The sequence below is a fragment of the Oncorhynchus keta genome, unplaced genomic scaffold, assembly GCF_023373465.1.
Source record: "Oncorhynchus keta strain PuntledgeMale-10-30-2019 unplaced genomic scaffold, Oket_V2 Un_contig_14679_pilon_pilon, whole genome shotgun sequence".
Classification (NCBI taxonomy): domain Eukaryota; kingdom Metazoa; phylum Chordata; class Actinopteri; order Salmoniformes; family Salmonidae; genus Oncorhynchus; species Oncorhynchus keta.
In genome coordinates, this window is record NW_026278880.1 from 54,811 (window position 1) to 75,085 (window position 20,275).

Sequence of the window (20,275 nt, forward strand, 5' to 3'; positions counted from 1 at the left end):
CTCCGCCTTATCTCAGCTCACTGGTCACGATAACAACACCCAGAACCACGCGCTCCAGCAGGTATATCTCACTGGTCATCCCCAAAGCCAACACCTCCCGCCTTTCCTTCCAGTTCTCTGCTGACAATGACTGGAAGGAATTGCAAAAATCGCTGAAGCTGGAGACATATTCCCTCACTAGCTTTCAGTGTTGCCAACTTAGCGACTTAGTGCCCATTTCAAGTATGAATACTTGCAGACATTTTCATTTTACTCACTTTTTGTCTCTTCCACAATGTTATTTTCCTACAGTGTCCATCACAATTACATGCACAATTATGCAAATTAGTTGATGACATCATTTGCAATCATCATCTGCTCATTTAGGACAGCCAGTACTTTCTTATTTGTTGGCAACACTGCTGATTAAACATCGGCTATCTGATTTATTGCTTTAAAAAAAAAGCTAACTGATTTGCAGCTGTACAAAGCCCATCTGTAAATAGCCCACCCAATCTACCTACCTCATCCCCATATTGTTTTAATTTACTTTCTGCTCTTTGCACACCAGTATTTCTACTTGCACATCATCATCTGCTCATCTATCACTCCAGTGTTAATTTGCTAAATTGTAAATACTTCGCTACTATGGCCTATTTATTGCCTTACCTCCATTTGCACGCACTGTATATAGACTTTATTTTTTTTTCTTCTATTGTGTTATTGACTGTACGCTTGTTTATTCCATCTGTAACTCTGTGTTGTTGTTTGTGTTGCGCTGCTTTGCTTTATCTTGGCCAGGTCGCAGTTGAATATGAAAACTTGTTCTCAACTGGCTTACCTGGTTAATTATAGGTGAAATTTAAAAAAAAAGAAACATTTTTTTCTTTCCAAGAAAGGGGATGTAGCTCAGTGGTAGAGCGCATGCTTTGCATGTATGAGGTCCTGGGTTCAATCCCCAGCTTCTCCATAACATTTTTGCAATGACCCATCTCCTACTTTCCAGAATGTTGAAATTCTCAGCAGGAAACAGAGATGTGCTGAATAATTTGCTCTTGTAATCTGAAGAACATGTGTTCAATCCCTGTTCGTATATTTATGGAACAGAAGTGGCATGGTTGCCAACTTCAATTGCATCATTTTCAAAAACTGAAGTTCATGGGTTAGATGACTGTCCATACTTGCTTGTATTTAGAATTGCTGCTATCATTTCATTGTAGTTTCAATGGAGTGGTGTATATAAAAAGTACATTGTATTAATATTGCATTTTATCTGCAAATAAAATGGTATCGAAGCTCAGAGGGGAGTGCATGCTATTTATGTATGAGGTCCAAGGTTCTCCACTGAGTTTATTTGTGTGCCAAATTCACATTACACAACTCCTACTTTCCAGAATGTTGAAATTCTCAGCAGGAAACAGAGATGTTATTTGTGTGCCAAATTCACATTACACAACTACTACTTTCCAGAATGTTGATAAATATTTTGCAGCATAGAGTGGCATGGTGGCCAAGCGGTAAGGCGTCGGTCTTGTAAACCGAAGATCATGGGTTCAAATCCCATCTGTGCCTTACTGAAAAATACCTTAACCAAGAAAGGGTTCATTCATTGGAGGCCTTTGAAGAAAAAAAAGTTTCTCAAAATGGCAACCCTGCTATGATATCGTAAGGGGATGTGTCTCTAGGGTAGAGCTAATACTTGAGATGCATGCGGTCTGAAGTTAATCCCCAAATTCTCTGATGAGTATATTTAGTTGTGAAATTAGCTTTTGCACAACTCTACTTTCCAGAATGTTGACATTTTAAGAAGGAAATAGATGTGCTAAGTCATCTGTTTTTGTAAACTGAAGCACATGGGTTCAATCCTTGTTCGACGTTTATGGAAGCTGGATGATATTATGGAAATGTACTTTCATTAGAACAGTGTAAAGAAAAGGTCAATTGTATTGATATGGCCACTACGACCTGTATGCTCCAGTCGGCTGGCCCTCGCTACATATTCGTCGCCAGACCCACTGGCTCCAGGTCATTTTTTTAGTCTATGCTAGGTAAAGCTCCGCCTTATCTCAGCTCACTGGTCACGATAACACCCAGAACCACTGGCTCCAGGTCATCTGTAAGTCTCATGCTGGTCATCCGCCCCCAAAGCCAACACCTCCACAGGCGCCTTTCCTTGCGCAGCAGTCCAGTTCTCTGCTGACAATGACTGGAAGGAATTGCAAAAATCGCTGAAGCTGGAGACATATTCCCTCACTAACTTTCAGTGTTGCCAACTTAGCGACTTAGTCGCTGTATTTGCAAGTATGAATACTTGCAGACATTTTCATTTTACTCACTTTTTGTCTCTTCCACAATGTTATTCCTCACTCCTACAGTGTCCATCACAATTACATGCACAATTATGCAAAGTTGATGACATCATTTAGCAATCTAGCGACTTTTAGGACAGCCAATAGCTACTTTCCTTATTGAGGTGTTGGCAACACTGCTAACTTTAAACATCGGCTATCTGAGCAGCTAACTGATCGCTGCAGCTGTACAAAGCCCATCTGTAAATAGCCCACCCAATCTACCTACCTCATCCCCATATTGTTTTAATTTACTTTCTGCACTCTTTGCACACCAGTATTTCTACTTGCACATCATCATCTGCTCATCTATCACTCCAGTGTTAATTTGCTAAATTGTAAATACTTCAGCTACTATGGCCTATTTATTGCCTTACCTCCATTTGCACGCACTGTATATAGACTTTATTTTTTTCTTCTATTGTGTTATTGACTGTACGCTTGTTTATTCCATCTGTAACTCTGTGTTGTTGTTTGTGTTGCGCTGCTTTGCTTTATCTTGGCCAGGTCGCAGTTGAATATGAAAACTTGTTCTCAACTGGCTTACCTGGTTAATTATAGGTGAAATTTAAAAAAAATAAGAAACATTTTTTCTTTCCAAGAAAGGGGATGTAGCTCAGTGGTAGAGCGCATGCTTTGCATGTATGAGGTCCTGGGTTCAATCCCCAGCTTCTCCATGTTTTTTTTGCAATGACCCATCTCCTACTTTCCAGAATGTTGAAATTCTCAGCAGGAAACAGAGATGTGCTGAATAATTTGCTCTTGTAATCTGAAGAACATGTGTTCAATCCCTGTTCGTATATTTATGGAAGAGAAGTGGCATGGTTGCCAACTTCAATTGCATCATTTTCAAAAACTGAAGTTCATGGGTTAGATGACTGTCCATACTTGCTTGTATTTAGAATTGCTGCTATCATTTCATTGTAGTTTCAATGGAGTGGTGTATATAAAAAGTACATTGTATTAATATTGCATTTTATCTGCAAATAAAATGGTATCGAAGCTCAGAGGGGGAGTGCGTGCTATTTCCTTGGTTCAATCCCAAGGTTCTCCACTGAGTTTATTTGTGTGCCAAATTCACATTACACAACTCCTACTTTCCAGAATGTTGAAATTCTCAGCAGGAAACAGAGATGTTATTTGTGTGCCAAATTCACATTACACAACTACTACTTTCCAGAATGTTGATAAATATTTTGCAGCATAGAGTGGCATGGTGGCCAAGCGGTAAGGCGTCGGTCTTGTAAACCGAAGATCATGGGTTCAAATCCCATCTGTGCCTTACTGAAAAATAACTGATACCAAGGAAAGGTTCTTTCACTGGAGGCCTTTGAAGAAAAAAAAGTTTCTCAAAATGGCAACCCTGCTATGATATCGTAAGGGGATATGTCTCTAGGGTAGAGCTAATACTTGAGATGCATGCGGTCTGAAGTTAATCCCCAAATTCTCTGATGAGTATATTTAGTTGTGAAATTAGCTTTTGCACAACTCTACTTTCCAGAATGTTGACATTTTAAGAAGGAAATAGATGTGCTAAGTCATCTGTTTTTGTAAACTGAAGCACATGGGTTCAATCCTTGTTCGACGTTTATGGAAGCTGGATGATATTATGGAAATGTACTTTCATTAGAACAGTGTAAAGAAAAGGTCAATTGTATTGATATGGCCACTACGACCTGTATGCTCCAGTCGGCTGGCCCTCGCTACATATTCGTCGCCAGACCCACTGGCTCCAGGTCATCTTTTTAGTCTATGCTAGGTAAAGCTCCGCCTTATCTCAGCTCACTGGTCACGATAACAACACCCACCCGTAGCACGCGCTCCAGCAGGTATATCTCACTGGTCATCCCCAAAGCCAACACCTCCTTTGGCCGCCTTTCCTTCCAGTTCTCTGCTGACAATGACTGGAAGGAATTGCAAAAATCGCTGAAGCTGGAGACATATTCCCTCACTAACTTTCAGTGTTGCCAACTTAGCGACTTAGTCGCTGTATTTAGCAAGTATGAATACTTGCAGACATTTTCATTTTACTCACTTTTTGTCTCTTCCACAATGTTATTCCTCACTCCTACAGTGTCCATCACAATTACATGCACAATTATGCAAATTAGTTGATGACATCATTTAGCAACTTCTAGCGACTTTTAGGACAGCCAATAGCTACTTTCCTTATTGAGGTGTTGGCAACACTGCTAACTTTAAACATCGGCTATCTGAGCAGCTAACTGATCGCTGCAGCTGTACAAAGCCCATCTGTAAATAGCCCACCCAATCTACCTACCTCATCCCCATATTGTTTTAATTTACTTTCTGCACTCTTTGCACACCAGTATTTCTACTTGCACATCATCATCTGCTCATCTATCACTCCAGTGTTAATTTGCTAAATTGTAAATACTTCGCTACTATGGCCTATTTATTGCCTTACCTCCATTTGCACGCACTGTATATAGACTTTTTTTTTTTATTCTATTGTGTTATTGACTGTACGCTTGTTTATTCCATCTGTAACTCTGTGTTGTTGTTTGTGTTGCGCTGCTTTGCTTTATCTTGGCCAGGTCGCAGTTGAATATGAAAACTTGTTCTCAACTGGCTTACCTGGTTAATTATAGGTGAAATTTAAAAAAATAAGAAACATTTTTTCTTTCCAAGAAAGGATGATGTAGCTCAGTGGTAGAGCGCATGCTTTGCATGTATGAGGTCCTGGGTTCAATCCCCAGCTTCTCCATAACATTTTTGCAATGACCCATCTCCTACTTTCCAGAATGTTGAAATTCTCAGCAGGAAACAGAGATGTGCTGAATAATTTGCTCTTTGTAATCTGAAGAACATGTGTTCAATCCCTGTTCGTATATTTATGGAACAGAAGTGGCATGGTTGCCAACTTCAATTGCATCATTTTCAAAAACTGAAGTTCATGGGTTAGATGACTGTCCATACTTGCTTGTATTTAGAATTGCTGCTATCATTTCATTGTAGTTTCAATGGAGTGGTGTATATAAAAAGTACATTGTATTAATATTGCATTTTATCTGCAAATAAAATGGTATCGAAGCTCAGAGGGGAGAGGGGGAGTGCATGCTATATTCCTTGGTTCAATCCCAAGGTTCTCCACTGAGTTTATTTGTGTGCCAAATTCACATTACACAACTCCTACTTTCCAGAATGTTGAAATTCTCAGCAGGAAACAGAGATGTTATGTTGATATATACACAACTATATTACTACTACTTTCCAGAATGCTGATAAATATCTTGCAGCATAGAGTGGCATGGTGGCCAAGCGGTAAGGCGTCGGTCTTGTAAACCAAAGATCATGGGTTCAAATCCCATCTGTGCCTTACTGAAAAAGAACTAATACCAAGGAAAGGTTCTTTCTTTTTCTCAAAATGGCAACCCTGCTATGATATCGTAAGGGGATATGTCTCTAGGGTAGAGCTAATACTTGAGATGCATGCGGTCTGAAGTTAATCCCCAAATTCTCTGATGACTATATTTAGTTCTGAAATTAGCTTTTGCACAACTCTACTTTCCAGAATGTTGACATTTTAAGAAGGAAATAGATGTGCTAAGTCATCTGTTTTTGTAAACTGAAGCACATGGGTTCAATCCTTGTTCGACGTTTATGGAAGCTGGATGATATTATGGAAATGTACTTTCATTAGAACAGTGTAAAGAAAAGGTCAATTGTATTGATATGGCCACTACGACCTGTATGCTCAGTCGGCTGGCCCTCGCTACATATTCGTCGCCAGACCCACTGGCTCCAGGTCATTTTTTAGTCTATGCTAGGTAAAGCTCCGCCTTATCTCAGCTCACTGGTCACGATAACAACACCCACCCGAAGCACGCGCTCCAGCAGGTATATCTCACTGGTCATCCCCAAAGCCAACACCTCCAGGCCTTTCCTTCCAGTTCTCTGCTGACAATGACTGGAAGGAATTGCAAAAATCGCTGAAGCTGGAGACATATTCCCTCACTAACTTTCAGTGTTGCCAATCTAGCGACTTAGTCGCCATATTATTTAGCAAGTATGAATACTTGCAGACATTTTCATTTTACTCACTTTTTGTCTCTTCCACAATGTTATTCATCTGCTCAGTGTCCATCACAATTACATGCACAATTATGCAAATTAGTTGATGACATCATTTAGCAACTTCTAGCGACTTTTAGGACAGCCAATAGCTACTTTCCTTATTGAGGTGTTGGCAACACTGCTAACTTTAAACATCGGCTATCTGAGCAGCTAACTTTGCAGCTGTACAAAGCCCATCTGTAAATAGCCCACCCAATCTACCTACCTCATCCCCATATTGTTTTAATTTACTTTCTGCTCTTTGCACACCAGTATTTCTACTTGCACATCATCATCTGCTCATCTATCCAGTGTTAATTTGCTAGTGTAAATACTCCGCCTTATCAAGGCTACTATGGCCTATTTATTGCCTTACCTCCATTTCCACGCACTGTATATAGACTTTCTTTTTTTTCCCTTCTATTGTGTTATTGACTGTACGCTTGTTTATTCCATCTGTAACTCTGTGTTGTTGTTTGTGTTGCGCTGCTTTGCTTTATCTTGGCCAGGTCGCAGTTGAATATGAAAACTTGTTCTCAACTGGCTTACCTGGTTAATTATAGGTGAAATTTAAAAAATAAGAAACATTTTTTCTTTCCAAGAAAGGGGATGTAGCTCAGTGGTAGAGCGCATGCTTTGCATGTATGAGGTCCTGGGTTCAATCCCCAGCTTCTCCATAACATTTTTTGCAATGACCCATCTCCTTCTTTCCAGAATGTTGAAATTCTCAGCAGGAAACAGAGATGTGCTGAATAATTTGCTCTTGTAATCTGAAGAACATGTGTTCAATCCCTGTTCGTATATTTATGGAACAGAAGTGGCATGGTTGCCAACTTCAAATGCATCATTTTCAAAAACTGATGTTCATGGGTTAGATGACTGTCCATACTTGCTTGTATTTAGAATTGCTGCTATCATTTCACTGTAGTTTCAATGGAGTGGTGTATATAAAAAGTACATTGTATTAATATTGCATTTTATCTGCAAATAAAATGGTATCGAAGCTCAGAGGGGGAGTGCATGCTATTTATGTATGAGGTCCTTGGTTCAATCCCAAGGTTCTCCACTGAGTTTATTTGTGTGCCAAATTCACATTACACAACTCCTACTTTCCAGAATGTTGAAATTCTCAGCAGGAAACAGAGATGTTATTTGTGTGCCAAATTCACATTACACAACTACTACTTTCCAGAATGTTGATAAATATTTTGCAGCATAGAGTGGCATGGTGGCCAAGCGGTAAGGCGTCGGTCTTGTAAACCGAAGATCATGGGTTCAAATCCCATCTGTGCCTTACTGAAAAATACCTGTAACCAAGGAAAGGTTCTTTCACTGGAGGCCTTTGAAGAAAAAAAGGTTTTCTCAAAATGGCAACCCTACTATGATATAGTAAGGGGATGTGTCTCTAGGGTAGAGCTAATACTTGAGATGCATGCGGTCTGAAGTTAATCCCCAATTCTCTGATGAGTATATTTAGTTGTGAAATTAGCTTTTGCACAACTCTACTTTCCAGAATGTTGACATTTTAAGAAGGAAATAGATGTGCTAAGTCATCTGTTTTTGTAAACTGAAGCACATGGGTTCAATCCTTGTTCGACGTTTATGGAAGCTGGATGATATTATGGAAATGTACTTTCATTAGAACAGTGTAAAGAAAAGGTCAATTGTATTGATATGGCCACTACGACCTGTATGCTCCAGTCGGCTGGCCCTCGCTACATATTCGTCGCCAGACCCACTGGCTCCAGGTCATTTTTTAGTCTATGCTAGGTAAAGCTCCGCCTTATCTCAGCTCACTGGTCACGATAACAACACCCACCCGCTAGCAGGTCCAGCAGGTATATCTCACTGGTCATCCCCAAAGCCAACACCTCCTTTGGCGGCCTTTCCTTCCAGTTCTCTGCTGACAATGACTGGAAGGAATTGCAAAAATCGCTGAAGCTGGAGACATATTCCCTCAACTTTCAGTGTTGCCCCACCCAAGTATGAATACTTGCAGACATTTTCATTTTACTCACTTTTTGTCTCTTCCACATATGTTATTTTTTTTTTACAGTGTCCATCACAATTACATGCACAATTATGCAAATTAGTTGATGACATCATTTAGCAATCTGACTTTTAGGACAGCCAATAGCTACTTTCCTTATTGAGGTGTTGGCAACACTGCTAACTTTAAACATCGGCTATCTGAGCAGCTAACTGATCGCTGCAGCTGTACAAAGCCCATCTGTAAATAGCCCACCCAATCTACCTACCTCATCCCCATATTGTTTTAATTTACTTTCTGCTCTTTGCACACCAGTATTTCTACTTGCACATCATCATCTGCTCATCTATCACTCCAGTGTTAATTTGCTAAATTGTAAATACTTCGCTACTATGGCCTATTTATTGCCTTACCTCCATTTGCACGCACTGTATATAGACTTTCTTTTTTTTCTTCTATTGTGTTATTGACTGTACGCTTGTTTATTCCATCTGTAACTCTGTGTTGTTGTTTGTGTTGCGCTGCTTTGCTTTATCTTGGCCAGGTCGCAGTTGAATATGAAAACTTGTTCTCAACTGGCTTACATGGTTAATTATAGGTGAAATTTTAAAAAATAAGAAACATTTTTTCTTTCCAAGAAAGGGGATGTAGCTCAGTGGTAGAGCGCATGCTTTGCATGTATGAGGTCCTGGGTTCAATCCCCAGCTTCTCCATAACATTTTTGCAATGACCCATCTCCTACTTTCCAGAATGTTGAAATTCTCAGCAGGAAACAGAGATGTGCTGAATAATTTGCTCTTGTAATCTGAAGAACATGTGTTCAATCCCTGTTCGTATATTTATGGAACAGAAGTGGCATGGTTGCCAACTTTTATGCATCATTTTCAAAAACTGAAGTTCATGGGTTAGATGACTGTCCATACTTGCTTGTATTTAGAATTGCTGCTATCATTTCATTGTAGTTTCAATGGAGTGGTGTATATAAAAAGTACATTGTATTAATATTGCATTTTATCTGCAAATAAAATGGTATCGAAGCTCAGAGGGGGGAGTGCATGCTATTTATGTATGAGGTTCAATCCCAAGGTTCTCCACTGAGTTTATTTGTGTGCCAAATTCACATTACACAACTCCTACTTTCCAGAATGTTGAAATTCTCAGCAGGAAACAGAGATGTTATTTGTGTGCCAAATTCACATTACACAACTACTACTTTCCAGAATGTTGATTATTTGCAGATAGAGTGGCATGGTGGCCAAGCGGTAAGGCGTCGGTCTTGTAAACCGAAGATCATGGGTTCAAATCCCATCTGTGCCTTACTGAAAAATACCTGTAACCAAGGAAAGGTTCTTTCATTGGAGGCCTTTGAAGAAAAAAAAGGTTTTCTCAAATGGCAACCCTACTATGATATAGTAAGGGGATGTGTCTCTAGGGTAGAGCTAATACTTGAGATGCATGCGGTCTGAAGTTAATCCCCAAATTCTCTGATGAGTATATTTAGTTGTGAAATTAGCTTTTGCACAACTCTACTTTCCAGAATGTTGACATTTTAAGAAGGAAATAGATGCTAAGTCATCTGTTTTTGTAAACTGAAGCACATGGGTTCAATCCTTGTTCGACGTTTATGGAAGCTGGATGATATTATGGAAATGTACTTTCATTAGAACAGTGTAAAGAAAAGGTCAATTGTATTGATATGGCCACTACGACCTGTATGCTCCAGTCGGCTGGCCCTCGCTACATATTCGTCGCCAGACCCACTGGCTCCAGGTCATTTTTTAGTCTATGCTAGGTAAAGCTCCGCCTTATCTCAGCTCACTGGTCACGATAACAACACCCACCCGCCAGCACGCGCTCCAGCAGGTATATCTCACTGGTCATCCCCAAAGCCAACACCTCCTTTGGCCGCCTTTCCTTCCAGTTCTCTGCTGACAATGACTGGAAGGAATTGCAAAAATCGCTGAAGCTGGAGACATATTCCCTCACTAACTTTCAGTGTTGCCAACTTAGCGACTTAGTGCTGTATTTAGCAAGTATGAATACTTGCAGACATTTTCATTTTACTCACTTTTTGTCTCTTCCACAATGTTATTCCTCACTCCTACAGTGTCCATCACAATTACATGCACAATTATGCAAATTAGTTGATGACATCATTTAGCAACTTCTAGCGACTTTTAGGACAGCCAATAGCTACTTTCCTTATTGAGGTGTTGGCAACACTGCTAACTTTAAACATCGGCTATCTGAGCAGCTAACTGATCGCTGCAGCTGTACAAAGCCCATCTGTAAATAGCCCACCCAATCTACCTACCTCATCCCCATATTGTTTTAATTTACTTTCTGCTCTTTGCACACCAGTATTTCTACTTGCACATCATCATCTGCTCATCTATCACTCCAGTGTTAATTTGCTAAATTGTAAACTACTTCGCTACTATGGCTATTTATTGCCTTACCTCCATTTGCACGCACTGTATATAGACTTTCTTTTTTTTTTCTTCTATTGTGTTATTGACTGTACACTTGTTTATTCCATCTGTAACTCTGTGTTGTTGTTTGTGTTGCGCTGCTTTGCTTTATCTTGGCCAGGTCGCAGTTGAATATTAAAACTTGTTCTCAACTGGCTTACATGGTTAATTATAGGTGAAATTTAAAAAAATAAGAAACATTTTTTTCTTTCCAAGAAAGGGGATGTAGCTCAGTGGTAGAGCGCATGCTTCGCATGTATGAGGTCCTGGGTTCAATCCCCAGCTTCTCCATAATGTTTTTTGCAATGACCCATCTCCTACTTTCCAGAATGTTGAAATTCTCAGCAGGAAACAGAGATGTGCTGAATAATTTGCTCTTGTAATCTGAAGAACATGTGTTCAATCCCTGTTCGTATATTTATGGAACAGAAGTGGCATGGTTGCCAACTTCAATTGCATCATTTTCAAAAACTGAAGTTCATGGGTTAGATGACTGTCCATACTTGCTTGTATTTAGAATTGCTGCTATCATTTCATTGTAGTTTCAATGGAGTGGTGTATATAAAAAGTACATTGTATTAATATTGCATTTTATCTGCAAATAAAATGGTATCGAAGCTCAGAGGGGGAGTGCGTGCTATTTCCTTGGTTCAATCCCAAGGTTCTCCACTGAGTTTATTTGTGTGCCAAATTCACATTACACAACTCCTACTTTCCAGAATGTTGAAATTCTCAGCAGGAAACAGAGATGTTATTTGTGTGCCAAATTCACATTACACAACTACTACTTTCCAGAATGTTGATAAATATTTTGCAGCATAGAGTGGCATGGTGGCCATGGTGGTAAGGCGTCGGTCTTGTAAACCGAAGATCATGGGTTCAAATCCCATCTGTGCCTTACTGAAAAATACCTGTCAAAACCAAGGAAAGGTTCTTTCATTGGAGGCCTTTGAAGAAAAAAAGGTTTTCTCAAATGGCAACCCTACTATGATATAGTAAGGGGATGTGTCTCTAGGGTAGAGCTAATACTTGAGATGCATGCGGTCTGAAGTTAATCCCCAAATTCTCTGTTGAGTATATTTAGTTGTGAAATTAGCTTTTGCACAACTCTACTTTCCAGAATGTTGACATTTTAAGAAGGAAATAGATGTGCTAAGTCATCTGTTTTTGTAAACTGAAGCACATGGGTTCAATCCTTGTTCGACGTTTATGGAAGCTGGATGATATTATGGAAATGTACTTTCATTAGAACAGTGTAAAGAAAAGGTCAATTGTATTGATATGGCCACTACGACCTGTATGCTCCAGTCGGCTGGCCCTCGCTACATATTCGTCGCCAGACCCACTGGCTCCAGGTCATCTTTTTTAGTCTGCTAGGTAAAGCTCCGCCTTATCTCAGCTCACTGGTCACGATAACAACACCCACCCGAAGCACGCGCTCCAGCAGGTATATCTCACTGGTCATCCCCAAAGCCAACACCTCCTTTGGCCGCCTTTCCTTCCAGTTCTCTGCTGACAATGACTGGAAGGAATTGCAAAAATCGCTGAAGCTGGAGACATATTCCCTCACTAACTTTCAGTGTTGCCAACTTAGCGACTTAGTGCCCATTTCAAGTATGAATACTTGCAGACATTTTCATTTTACTCACTTTTTGTCTCTTCCATATGTCCATCATTTTTTATTTACTTTCTCACTTTTGCTCACCAGTATTTATTCCTCACATCATCAGTGTCCATCACAATTACATGCACAATTATGCAAATTAGTTGATCTAGCGACTTTTAGGACAGCCAATAGCTACTTTCCTTATTGAGGTGTTGGCAACACTGCTAACTTTAAACATCGGCTATCTGAGCAGCTAACTGATCGCTGCAGCTGTACAAAGCCCATCTGTAAATAGCCCACCCAATCTACCTACCTCATCCCCATATTGTTTTAATTTACTTTCTGCTCTTTGCACACCAGTATTTCTACTTGCACATCATCATCTGCTCATCTATCACTCCGGTGTTAATTTGCTAAATTGTAAATACTTCGCTACTATGGCCTATTTATTGCCTTACCTCCATTTGCACGCACTGTATATAGACTTTTTTTTTTTTTTCTATTGTGTTATTGACTGTACGCTTGTTTATTCCATCTGTAACTCTGTGTTGTTGTTTGTATTGCGCTGCTTTGCTTTATCTTGGCCAGGTCGCAGTTGAATATGAAAACTTGTTCTCAACTGGCTTACCTGGTTAATTATAGGTGAAATTTAAAAAAATAAGAAACATTTATCTCTTTCCAAGAAAGGGGATGTAGCTCAGTGGTAGAGCGCATGCTTTGCATGTATGAGGTCCTGGGTTCAATCCCCAGCTTCTCCATAACATTTTTTGCAATGACCCATCTCCTTCTTTCCAGAATGTTGAAATTCTCAGCAGGAAACAGAGATGTGCTGAATAATTTGCTCTTGTAATCTGAAGAACATGTGTTCAATCCCTGTTCGTATATTTATGGAACAGAAGTGGCATGGTTGCCAACTTTATGCATCATTTTCAAAAACTGAAGTTCATGGGTTAGATGACTGTCCATACTTGCTTGTATTTAGAATTGCTGCTATCATTTCACTGTAGTTTCAATGGAGTGGTGTATATAAAAAGTACATTGTATTAATATTGCATTTTATCTGCAAATAAAATGGTATCGAAGCTCAGAGGGGGAGTGCATGCTATTTATGTATGAGGTCCTTGGTTCAATCCCAAGGTTCTCCACTGAGTTTATTTGTGTGCCAAATTCACATTACACAACTACTACTTTCCAGAATGCTGATAAATATCTTGCAGCATAGAGTGGCATGGTGGCCAAGCGGTAAGGCGTCGGTCTTGTAAACCAAAGATCATGGGTTCAAATCCCATCTGTGCCTTACTGAAAAAGAACTAATACCAAGGAAAGGTTCTTTCTTTTTCTCAAAATGGCAACCCTGCTATGATATCGTAAGGGGATATGTCTCTAGGGTAGAGCTAATACTTGAGATGCATGCGGTCTGAAGTTAATCCCCAAATTCTCTGATGAGTATATTTAGTTGTGAAATTAGCTTTTGCACAACTCTACTTTCCAGAATGTTGACATTTTAAGAAGGAAATAGATGTGCTAAGTCATCTGTTTTTGTAAACTGAAGCACATGGGTTCAATCCTTGTTCGACGTTTATGGAAGCTGGATGATATTATGGAAATGTACTTTCATTAGAACAGTGTAAAGAAAAGGTCAATTGTATTGATATGGCCACTACGACCTGTATGCTCCAGTCGGCTGGCCCTCGCTACATATTCGTCGCCAGACCCACTGGCTCCAGGTCATTTTTAGTCTATGCTAGGTAAAGCTCCGCCTTATCTCAGCTCACTGGTCACGATAACAACACCCAGGTCCCTGTAGCACGCGCTCCAGCAGGTATATCTCACTGGTCATCCCCAAAGCCAACACCTCTTTGCGCGCCTTTCCTTCCAGTTCTCTGCTGACAATGACTGGAAGGAATTGCAAAAATCGCTGAAGCTGGAGACATATTCCCTCACTAACTTTCAGTGTTGCCAACTTAGCGACTTATTGTTTTAGCAAGTATGAATACTTGCAGACATTTTCATTTTACTCACTTTTTGTCTCTTCCACAATGTTATTCCTCACTCTACAGTGTCCATCACAATTACATGCACAATTATGCAAATTAGTTGATGACATCATTTAGCAACTTCTAGCGGTTTTTGACAGCCAATAGCTACTTTCCTTATTGAGGTGTTGGCAACACTGCTAACTTTAAACATCGGCTATCTGAGCAGCTAACTTCGCTGCAGCTGTACAAAGCCCATCTGTAAATAGCCCACCCAATCTACCTACCTCATCCCCATATTGTTTTAATTTACTTTCTGCTCTTTGCACACCAGTATTTCTACTTGCACATCATCATCTGCTCATCTATCACTCCAGTGTTAATTTGCTAAATTGCCTTATCTACTGCCTTAAGGCCTATTTATTGCCTTACCTCCATTTGCACGCACTGTATATAGACCTTTTTTTTTCTTCTATTGTGTTATTGACTGTACGCTTGTTTATTCCATCTGTAACTCTGTGTTGTTGTTTGTGTTGCGCTGCTTTGCTTTATCTTGGCCAGGTCGCAGTTGAATATGAAAACTTGTTCTCAACTGGCTTACCTGGTTAATTATAGGTGAAATTTAAAAAATAAGAAACATTTTTTTCTTTCCAAGAAAGGGGATGTAGCTCAGTGGTAGAGCGCATGCTTTGCATGTATGAGGTCCTGGGTTCAATCCCCAGCTTCTCCATGTTTTTTTTTTGCAATGACCCATCTCCTACTTTCCAGAATGTTGAAATTCTCAGCAGGAAACAGAGATGTGCTGAATAATTTGCTCTTTTAATCTGAAGAACATGTGTTCAATCCCTGTTAGTATATTTATGGAACAGAAGTGGCATGGTTGCCAACTTCAATTGCATCATTTTCAAAAACTGAAGTTCATGGGTTAGATGACTGTCCATACTTGCTTGTATTTAGAATTGCTGCTATCATTTCATTGTAGTTTCAATGGAGTGGTGTATATAAAAAGTACATTGTATTAATATTGCATTTTATCTGCAAATAAAATGGTATGGAAGCTCAGAGGGGGGGAGGGGGGGAGTGCATATTTCCTTGGTTCAATCCAAGGTTCTCCACTGAGTTTATTTGTGTGCCAAATTCACATTACACAACTCCTACTTTCCAGAATGTTGAAATTTCAGCAGAAACAGAGATGTTATTTGTTGCCAAATTCACATTACACAACTACTACTTTCCAGAATGTTGATAAATATTTTGCAGCATAGAGTGGCATGGTGGCCAAGTGGTAAGGCGTCGGTCTTGTAAACCGAAGATCATGGGTTCAAATCCCATCTGTGCCTTACTGAAAAATCTTCAAACCAAGGAAAGGTTCTTTCATTGGAGGCCTTTGAAGAAAAAAATGTTTATCAAATGGCAACCCTACTATGATATAGTAAGGGGATGTGTCTCTAGGGTAGAGCTAATACTTGAGATGTTTTCTGTCTGACAGTTAATCCCCAAATTGTCTTTTGAGTATATTTAGTTGTTAAATTAGCTTTTGCACAACTCTACTTTCCAGAATGTTGACATTTTAAGAAGGAAATAGATGTGCTAAGTCATCTGTTTTTGTAAACTGAAGCACATGGGTTCAATCCCTTGTTCGACGTTTATGGAAGCTGGATGATATTATGGAAATGTACTTTCATTAGAACAGTGTAAAGAAAAGGTCAATTGTATTGATATGGCCACTACGACCTGTATGCTCCAGTCGGCTGGCCCTCGCTACATATTCGTCGCCAGACCCACTGGCTCCAGGTCATATTTTGTCTATGCTAGGTAAAGTCCGCCTTATCTCAGTTCACTGGTCACGATAACAACACCCAGAACCACTGGCTCCAGTCAGGTATATCTCACTGGTCATCCCCAAAGCCAACACTCCAGGCGGCCTTTCCTTCCAGTTCTCCCTGACAATGACTGAAGTCAAAAATCGCTGAAGCTGGAGACATATTCCCTCACACTTTCAGTGTTAAACTTAGCGACCACCCAATCTGACCTACCTCAGACCATATTGTCTCTTTTTTATTTACTTTCTTGCACTTTTGCACACCAGTATTTCTACAATTTGCAAATTAGTTCATCATCATTTGCTCATCTATCACTTTTAGGACAGCCAGCTACTTTCTTATTGAGGTGTTGGCAACACTGCTAACTTTAAACATCGGCTATCTGAGCATAATTTATCGCTGCAGCTTTACAAAGCCCAAAAAACCCAATCTACCTACCTCATCCCCATTTGTTTTAATTTACTTTCTGCTAGTTTGTTCCAGTATTTCTACTTGCACATCATCACTCATCTGGTTCCAGGTGTTAATTTGCTAAATTGTAAATACTTCCGCCTACTATGGCCTATTTATTGCCTTACCTCCATTTGCACGCACTGTATATAGACCTTTTTTTTCTTCCATTGCAGTTATTGACTGGAGATGTTTATTCCATCTGTAACTCTGTGTTGTTGTTTGTGTTGCACTGCTTTGCTTTATCTTGGCCAGGTCGCAGTTGAATATGAAAACTTGTTCTCAACTGGCTTACCTGGTTAATTATAGGTGAAATTTAAAAAAATAAGAAACATTTTTTCTTTCCAAGAAAGGGGATGTAGCTCAGTGGTAGAGCGCATGCTGCATGTATGAGGTCCTGGGTTCAATCCCCAGCTTCTCCATGTTTTTTTTGCAATGACCCATCTCCTACTTTCCAGAATGTTGAAATTCTCAGCAGGAAACAGAGATGTGCTAAATAATTTGGTCTTTTAATCTGAAGAACATGTGTTCAATCCCTGTTAGTACATTTATAGAACAGAAGTGGCATGGTTGCCAACTTCAATGGCATCATTTTCAAAAACTGAAGTTCATGGGTTAGATCCCTGTCCATACCTTGTATTTAGAATTGCTGCTATCATTTCATTGTAGTTTCAATGGAGTGGTGTATATATAAAGTACATTGTATTAATATTGCATTTTATCTGCAAATTAAATGGGATGGAAGCTCAGAGGGGAGTGCATGCTATATATGGTTCAGGTCCTTTCTCCACTGAGTTTGTGTGCCAAATTCACATTTACACAACTACAGAATGTTGACATTCAGCAGGAAACAGAATGTTGCCAAATTCACATTACACAACTACTACTTTCCAGAATGTTGATAAATATTTTGCAGCATAGAGTGGCATGGTGGCCAAGTGGTAAGGCGTCGGTCTTGTAAACCGAAGATCATGGGTTCAAATCCCATCTGTGCCTTTATAGAAAAGTCTTCAAACCAAGGAAAGGTTCATTCATTGGAGGACTTTGTAGAAAAAATCATGTTTTATCAAATTTGAACACAACTATTATATTAAGGGGATGTATCTCTAGGATAGAGCCACTTTAGATGTTTTCTGTCTGACAGTTATTCCCCAACTTGTCTTTTGAGTATATTTAGTTGTTAAATTAGCTTTTGCACAACTCTACGTTCCAGAATGTTGACATTTTAAAAATGAAATAGATGTGCAAAGTCATCTGTTTTTGTAAACTGAAGCACATGGGTTCAATCCCTGTTCGACGTTTATGGAAGCTAGCTGATATTATGGAAATGTACTTTCATTCAGAACAGTGTAAAGAAAAGGTCAATTGTCTTGATATGGCCACTGCGACCTGTATGCTCCAGTCGGCTGGCCCTCGCTACATATTCGTCGCCAGAACCACTGGCTCCAGGTTTTTTTATTGACTGTAAAGCGCCTTGTTTGTTCCTGGTGATAACAACACCCACCAGAACCACTGGCTCCCAGGTCATCTCACTGGTCATCCCCAAAGCCAACAGCTCCGCCTTGGCCGCCTTTCCTTCCAGCACTCTGACAATGACTGGAAGGAATTGCAAAAGTCCTGAAGCTGCAGACATATTCCCTCCTTCCAGTGTTGCAGTCAGAGCTTAGGAGATGCCCATCTGAAACTTGCAGACATTTTCATTTTACCTACTTTTTGTCTCTTCCACAATGTTTTTATTTACAGTGTCCATCACAATTTTGCACAATTATTTTAGTTGCACATCATTTCATCTGCTTTTCATCTATCACTTTCCAGTGTTCATTTGCTAAATTGTGACTTTAAACATCGGCTATCTGAGCAGCATATTTAGCTTGCCCATCTTAAAAAAAAAATCTACCTTCATATTTTTTTATTGACTTTCTGCTAGTTTGTTCCAGTATTTCTACTTGCACAGAATCATCTGGTTCCAGGTCATCTGTTAATTTGCTAAATTGTAAAGCTCCGCCTTATCAAGGCAATCAGGCTATTTAGTCCTCTACAGCAGTCCATCCAGCTGCAGTCACTGTATATAGAGATTTTTTCTTCTATTGTGTCCATTGACTGCACGCTTGTTTATTCCATCTGTAACTCTGTGTTGTTGTTTGTGTTGCGCTGCTTTGCTTTATCTTGGCCAGGTCGCAGTTGAATATGAAAACTTGTTCTCAACTGGCTTACCTGGTTAATTAAAGGTGAAATTTAAAAAAAAAGAAACAATTTTTTCTTTCCAAGAAAGGGGATGTAGCTCAGTGGTAGAGCGCATGCTTTGCATGTATGAGGTCCTGGGTTCAATCCCCAGCTTCTCCATGTTTTTTTTGCAATGACCCATCTCCTACTTTCCAGAATGTTGAAATTCTCAGCAGGAAACAGAGATGTGCTAAATAATTTGGTCTTTTAATCTGAAGAACATGTGTTCAATCCCTGTTAGTACATTTATGGAACAGAAGTGGCATGGTTGCCAACTTTTATGCATCATTTTCAAAAACTGAAGTTCATGGGTTAGATGACTGTCCATACTTGCTGTATTTAGAATTGCTGCTATCATTTCATTGTAGTTTCAATGGAGTGGTGTATATAAAAAGTACATTGTATTAATATTGCATTTTATCTGCAAATTAAATGGTATGGAAGCTCAGAGGGGAGTGCATGCTATTTATGTATGAGGTCCTTTCTCCACTGAGTTTATTTGTGTGCCAAATTCACATTACACAACTCCTACTTTCCAGACTACTGTTGAAATTTCCAGAATGTTGCCAAATTCACATTACACAACTACTACTTTCCAGAATGTTGATAAATATTTTGCAGCATAGAGTGGCATGGTGGCCAAGCGGTAAGGCGTCGGTCTTGTAAACCGAAGATCATGGGTTCAAATCCCATCTGTGCCTTACTGAAAAATACCTGTAACCAAGGAAAGGTTCTTTCATTGGAGGCCTTTGAAGAAAAAAAGGTTTTCTCAAAATGGCAACCCTACTATGATATAGTAAGGGGATGTGTCTCTAGGGTAGAGCTAATACTTGAGATGCATGCGGTCTGAAGTTAATCCCCAAATTCTCTGATGAGTATATTTAGTTGTGAAATTAGCTTTTGCACAACTCTACTTTCCAGAATGTTGACATTTTAAGAAGGAAATAGATGTGCTAAGTCATCTGTTTTTGTAAACTGAAGCACATGGGTTCAATCCTTGTTCGACGTTTATGGAAGCTGGATGATATTATGGAAATGTACTTTCATTAGAACAGTGTAAAGAAAAGGTCAATAGTTGTGTATGAGAACTTGTTCTAACTGGCTTACCTGCTATAATAAATGAGAAATTTAAGAAAAAAAACTGCTTTGCTTTAAACAATTTTTTGTTTCCCAGAAAGGGGGTGTAGCTCAGCGGTAGAGCGCATGCTTTGCATGTATGAGGTCCTGGGTTCAATCCCCAGCTTCTCCATGTTTTTTTTTGCAAAGACCCAACTTCTACTTTCCAGAATGTTGAAATTCTAAGCAGGAAACAGAGATGTGCTAAATAATTTG

General features: G+C 39.6%; 21 non-coding genes across 21 annotated transcripts; all 21 read left to right on the top strand.

Moving 5' to 3' along the window:
• The first annotated feature begins 877 nt into the window (after positions 1–877).
• On the top strand, positions 878–949 carry trnaa-ugc (transfer RNA alanine (anticodon UGC)). Its single transcript has one exon. It is a non-coding gene; the product is annotated as a tRNA-Ala (tRNA).
• Positions 950–1,479: 530 nt separating this feature from the next.
• trnat-ugu (transfer RNA threonine (anticodon UGU)) lies at positions 1,480–1,551 on the top strand. The gene has a single exon. It is a non-coding gene; the product is annotated as a tRNA-Thr (tRNA).
• A 1,381-nt stretch (positions 1,552–2,932) lies between these two features.
• Positions 2,933–3,004, top strand: trnaa-ugc (transfer RNA alanine (anticodon UGC)). The gene has a single exon. It is a non-coding gene; the product is annotated as a tRNA-Ala (tRNA).
• A 533-nt stretch (positions 3,005–3,537) lies between these two features.
• Positions 3,538–3,609, top strand: trnat-ugu (transfer RNA threonine (anticodon UGU)). The gene has a single exon. It is a non-coding gene; the product is annotated as a tRNA-Thr (tRNA).
• A 1,373-nt stretch (positions 3,610–4,982) lies between these two features.
• On the top strand, positions 4,983–5,055 carry trnaa-ugc (transfer RNA alanine (anticodon UGC)). The gene has a single exon. It is a non-coding gene; the product is annotated as a tRNA-Ala (tRNA).
• Positions 5,056–5,595: 540 nt separating this feature from the next.
• Positions 5,596–5,667, top strand: trnat-ugu (transfer RNA threonine (anticodon UGU)). Its single transcript has one exon. It is a non-coding gene; the product is annotated as a tRNA-Thr (tRNA).
• A 1,342-nt stretch (positions 5,668–7,009) lies between these two features.
• Positions 7,010–7,081, top strand: trnaa-ugc (transfer RNA alanine (anticodon UGC)). Its single transcript has one exon. It is a non-coding gene; the product is annotated as a tRNA-Ala (tRNA).
• A 545-nt stretch (positions 7,082–7,626) lies between these two features.
• On the top strand, positions 7,627–7,698 carry trnat-ugu (transfer RNA threonine (anticodon UGU)). Its single transcript has one exon. It is a non-coding gene; the product is annotated as a tRNA-Thr (tRNA).
• Positions 7,699–9,035: 1,337 nt separating this feature from the next.
• trnaa-ugc (transfer RNA alanine (anticodon UGC)) lies at positions 9,036–9,107 on the top strand. The gene has a single exon. It is a non-coding gene; the product is annotated as a tRNA-Ala (tRNA).
• A 532-nt stretch (positions 9,108–9,639) lies between these two features.
• On the top strand, positions 9,640–9,711 carry trnat-ugu (transfer RNA threonine (anticodon UGU)). Its single transcript has one exon. It is a non-coding gene; the product is annotated as a tRNA-Thr (tRNA).
• Positions 9,712–11,084: 1,373 nt separating this feature from the next.
• On the top strand, positions 11,085–11,156 carry trnaa-cgc (transfer RNA alanine (anticodon CGC)). The gene has a single exon. It is a non-coding gene; the product is annotated as a tRNA-Ala (tRNA).
• A 534-nt stretch (positions 11,157–11,690) lies between these two features.
• Positions 11,691–11,763, top strand: trnat-ugu (transfer RNA threonine (anticodon UGU)). Its single transcript has one exon. It is a non-coding gene; the product is annotated as a tRNA-Thr (tRNA).
• A 1,394-nt stretch (positions 11,764–13,157) lies between these two features.
• Positions 13,158–13,229, top strand: trnaa-ugc (transfer RNA alanine (anticodon UGC)). Its single transcript has one exon. It is a non-coding gene; the product is annotated as a tRNA-Ala (tRNA).
• A 467-nt stretch (positions 13,230–13,696) lies between these two features.
• trnaa-ugc (transfer RNA alanine (anticodon UGC)) lies at positions 13,697–13,768 on the top strand. Its single transcript has one exon. It is a non-coding gene; the product is annotated as a tRNA-Thr (tRNA).
• A 1,337-nt stretch (positions 13,769–15,105) lies between these two features.
• On the top strand, positions 15,106–15,177 carry trnaa-ugc (transfer RNA alanine (anticodon UGC)). The gene has a single exon. It is a non-coding gene; the product is annotated as a tRNA-Ala (tRNA).
• Positions 15,178–15,715: 538 nt separating this feature from the next.
• Positions 15,716–15,787, top strand: trnat-ugu (transfer RNA threonine (anticodon UGU)). Its single transcript has one exon. It is a non-coding gene; the product is annotated as a tRNA-Thr (tRNA).
• A 1,285-nt stretch (positions 15,788–17,072) lies between these two features.
• On the top strand, positions 17,073–17,142 carry trnac-gca (transfer RNA cysteine (anticodon GCA)). Its single transcript has one exon. It is a non-coding gene; the product is annotated as a tRNA-Cys (tRNA).
• Positions 17,143–17,644: 502 nt separating this feature from the next.
• Positions 17,645–17,716, top strand: trnat-ugu (transfer RNA threonine (anticodon UGU)). The gene has a single exon. It is a non-coding gene; the product is annotated as a tRNA-Thr (tRNA).
• A 1,275-nt stretch (positions 17,717–18,991) lies between these two features.
• Positions 18,992–19,063, top strand: trnaa-ugc (transfer RNA alanine (anticodon UGC)). The gene has a single exon. It is a non-coding gene; the product is annotated as a tRNA-Ala (tRNA).
• A 509-nt stretch (positions 19,064–19,572) lies between these two features.
• On the top strand, positions 19,573–19,644 carry trnat-ugu (transfer RNA threonine (anticodon UGU)). The gene has a single exon. It is a non-coding gene; the product is annotated as a tRNA-Thr (tRNA).
• A 476-nt stretch (positions 19,645–20,120) lies between these two features.
• On the top strand, positions 20,121–20,192 carry trnaa-ugc (transfer RNA alanine (anticodon UGC)). The gene has a single exon. It is a non-coding gene; the product is annotated as a tRNA-Ala (tRNA).
• Positions 20,193–20,275: the final 83 nt, after the last annotated feature.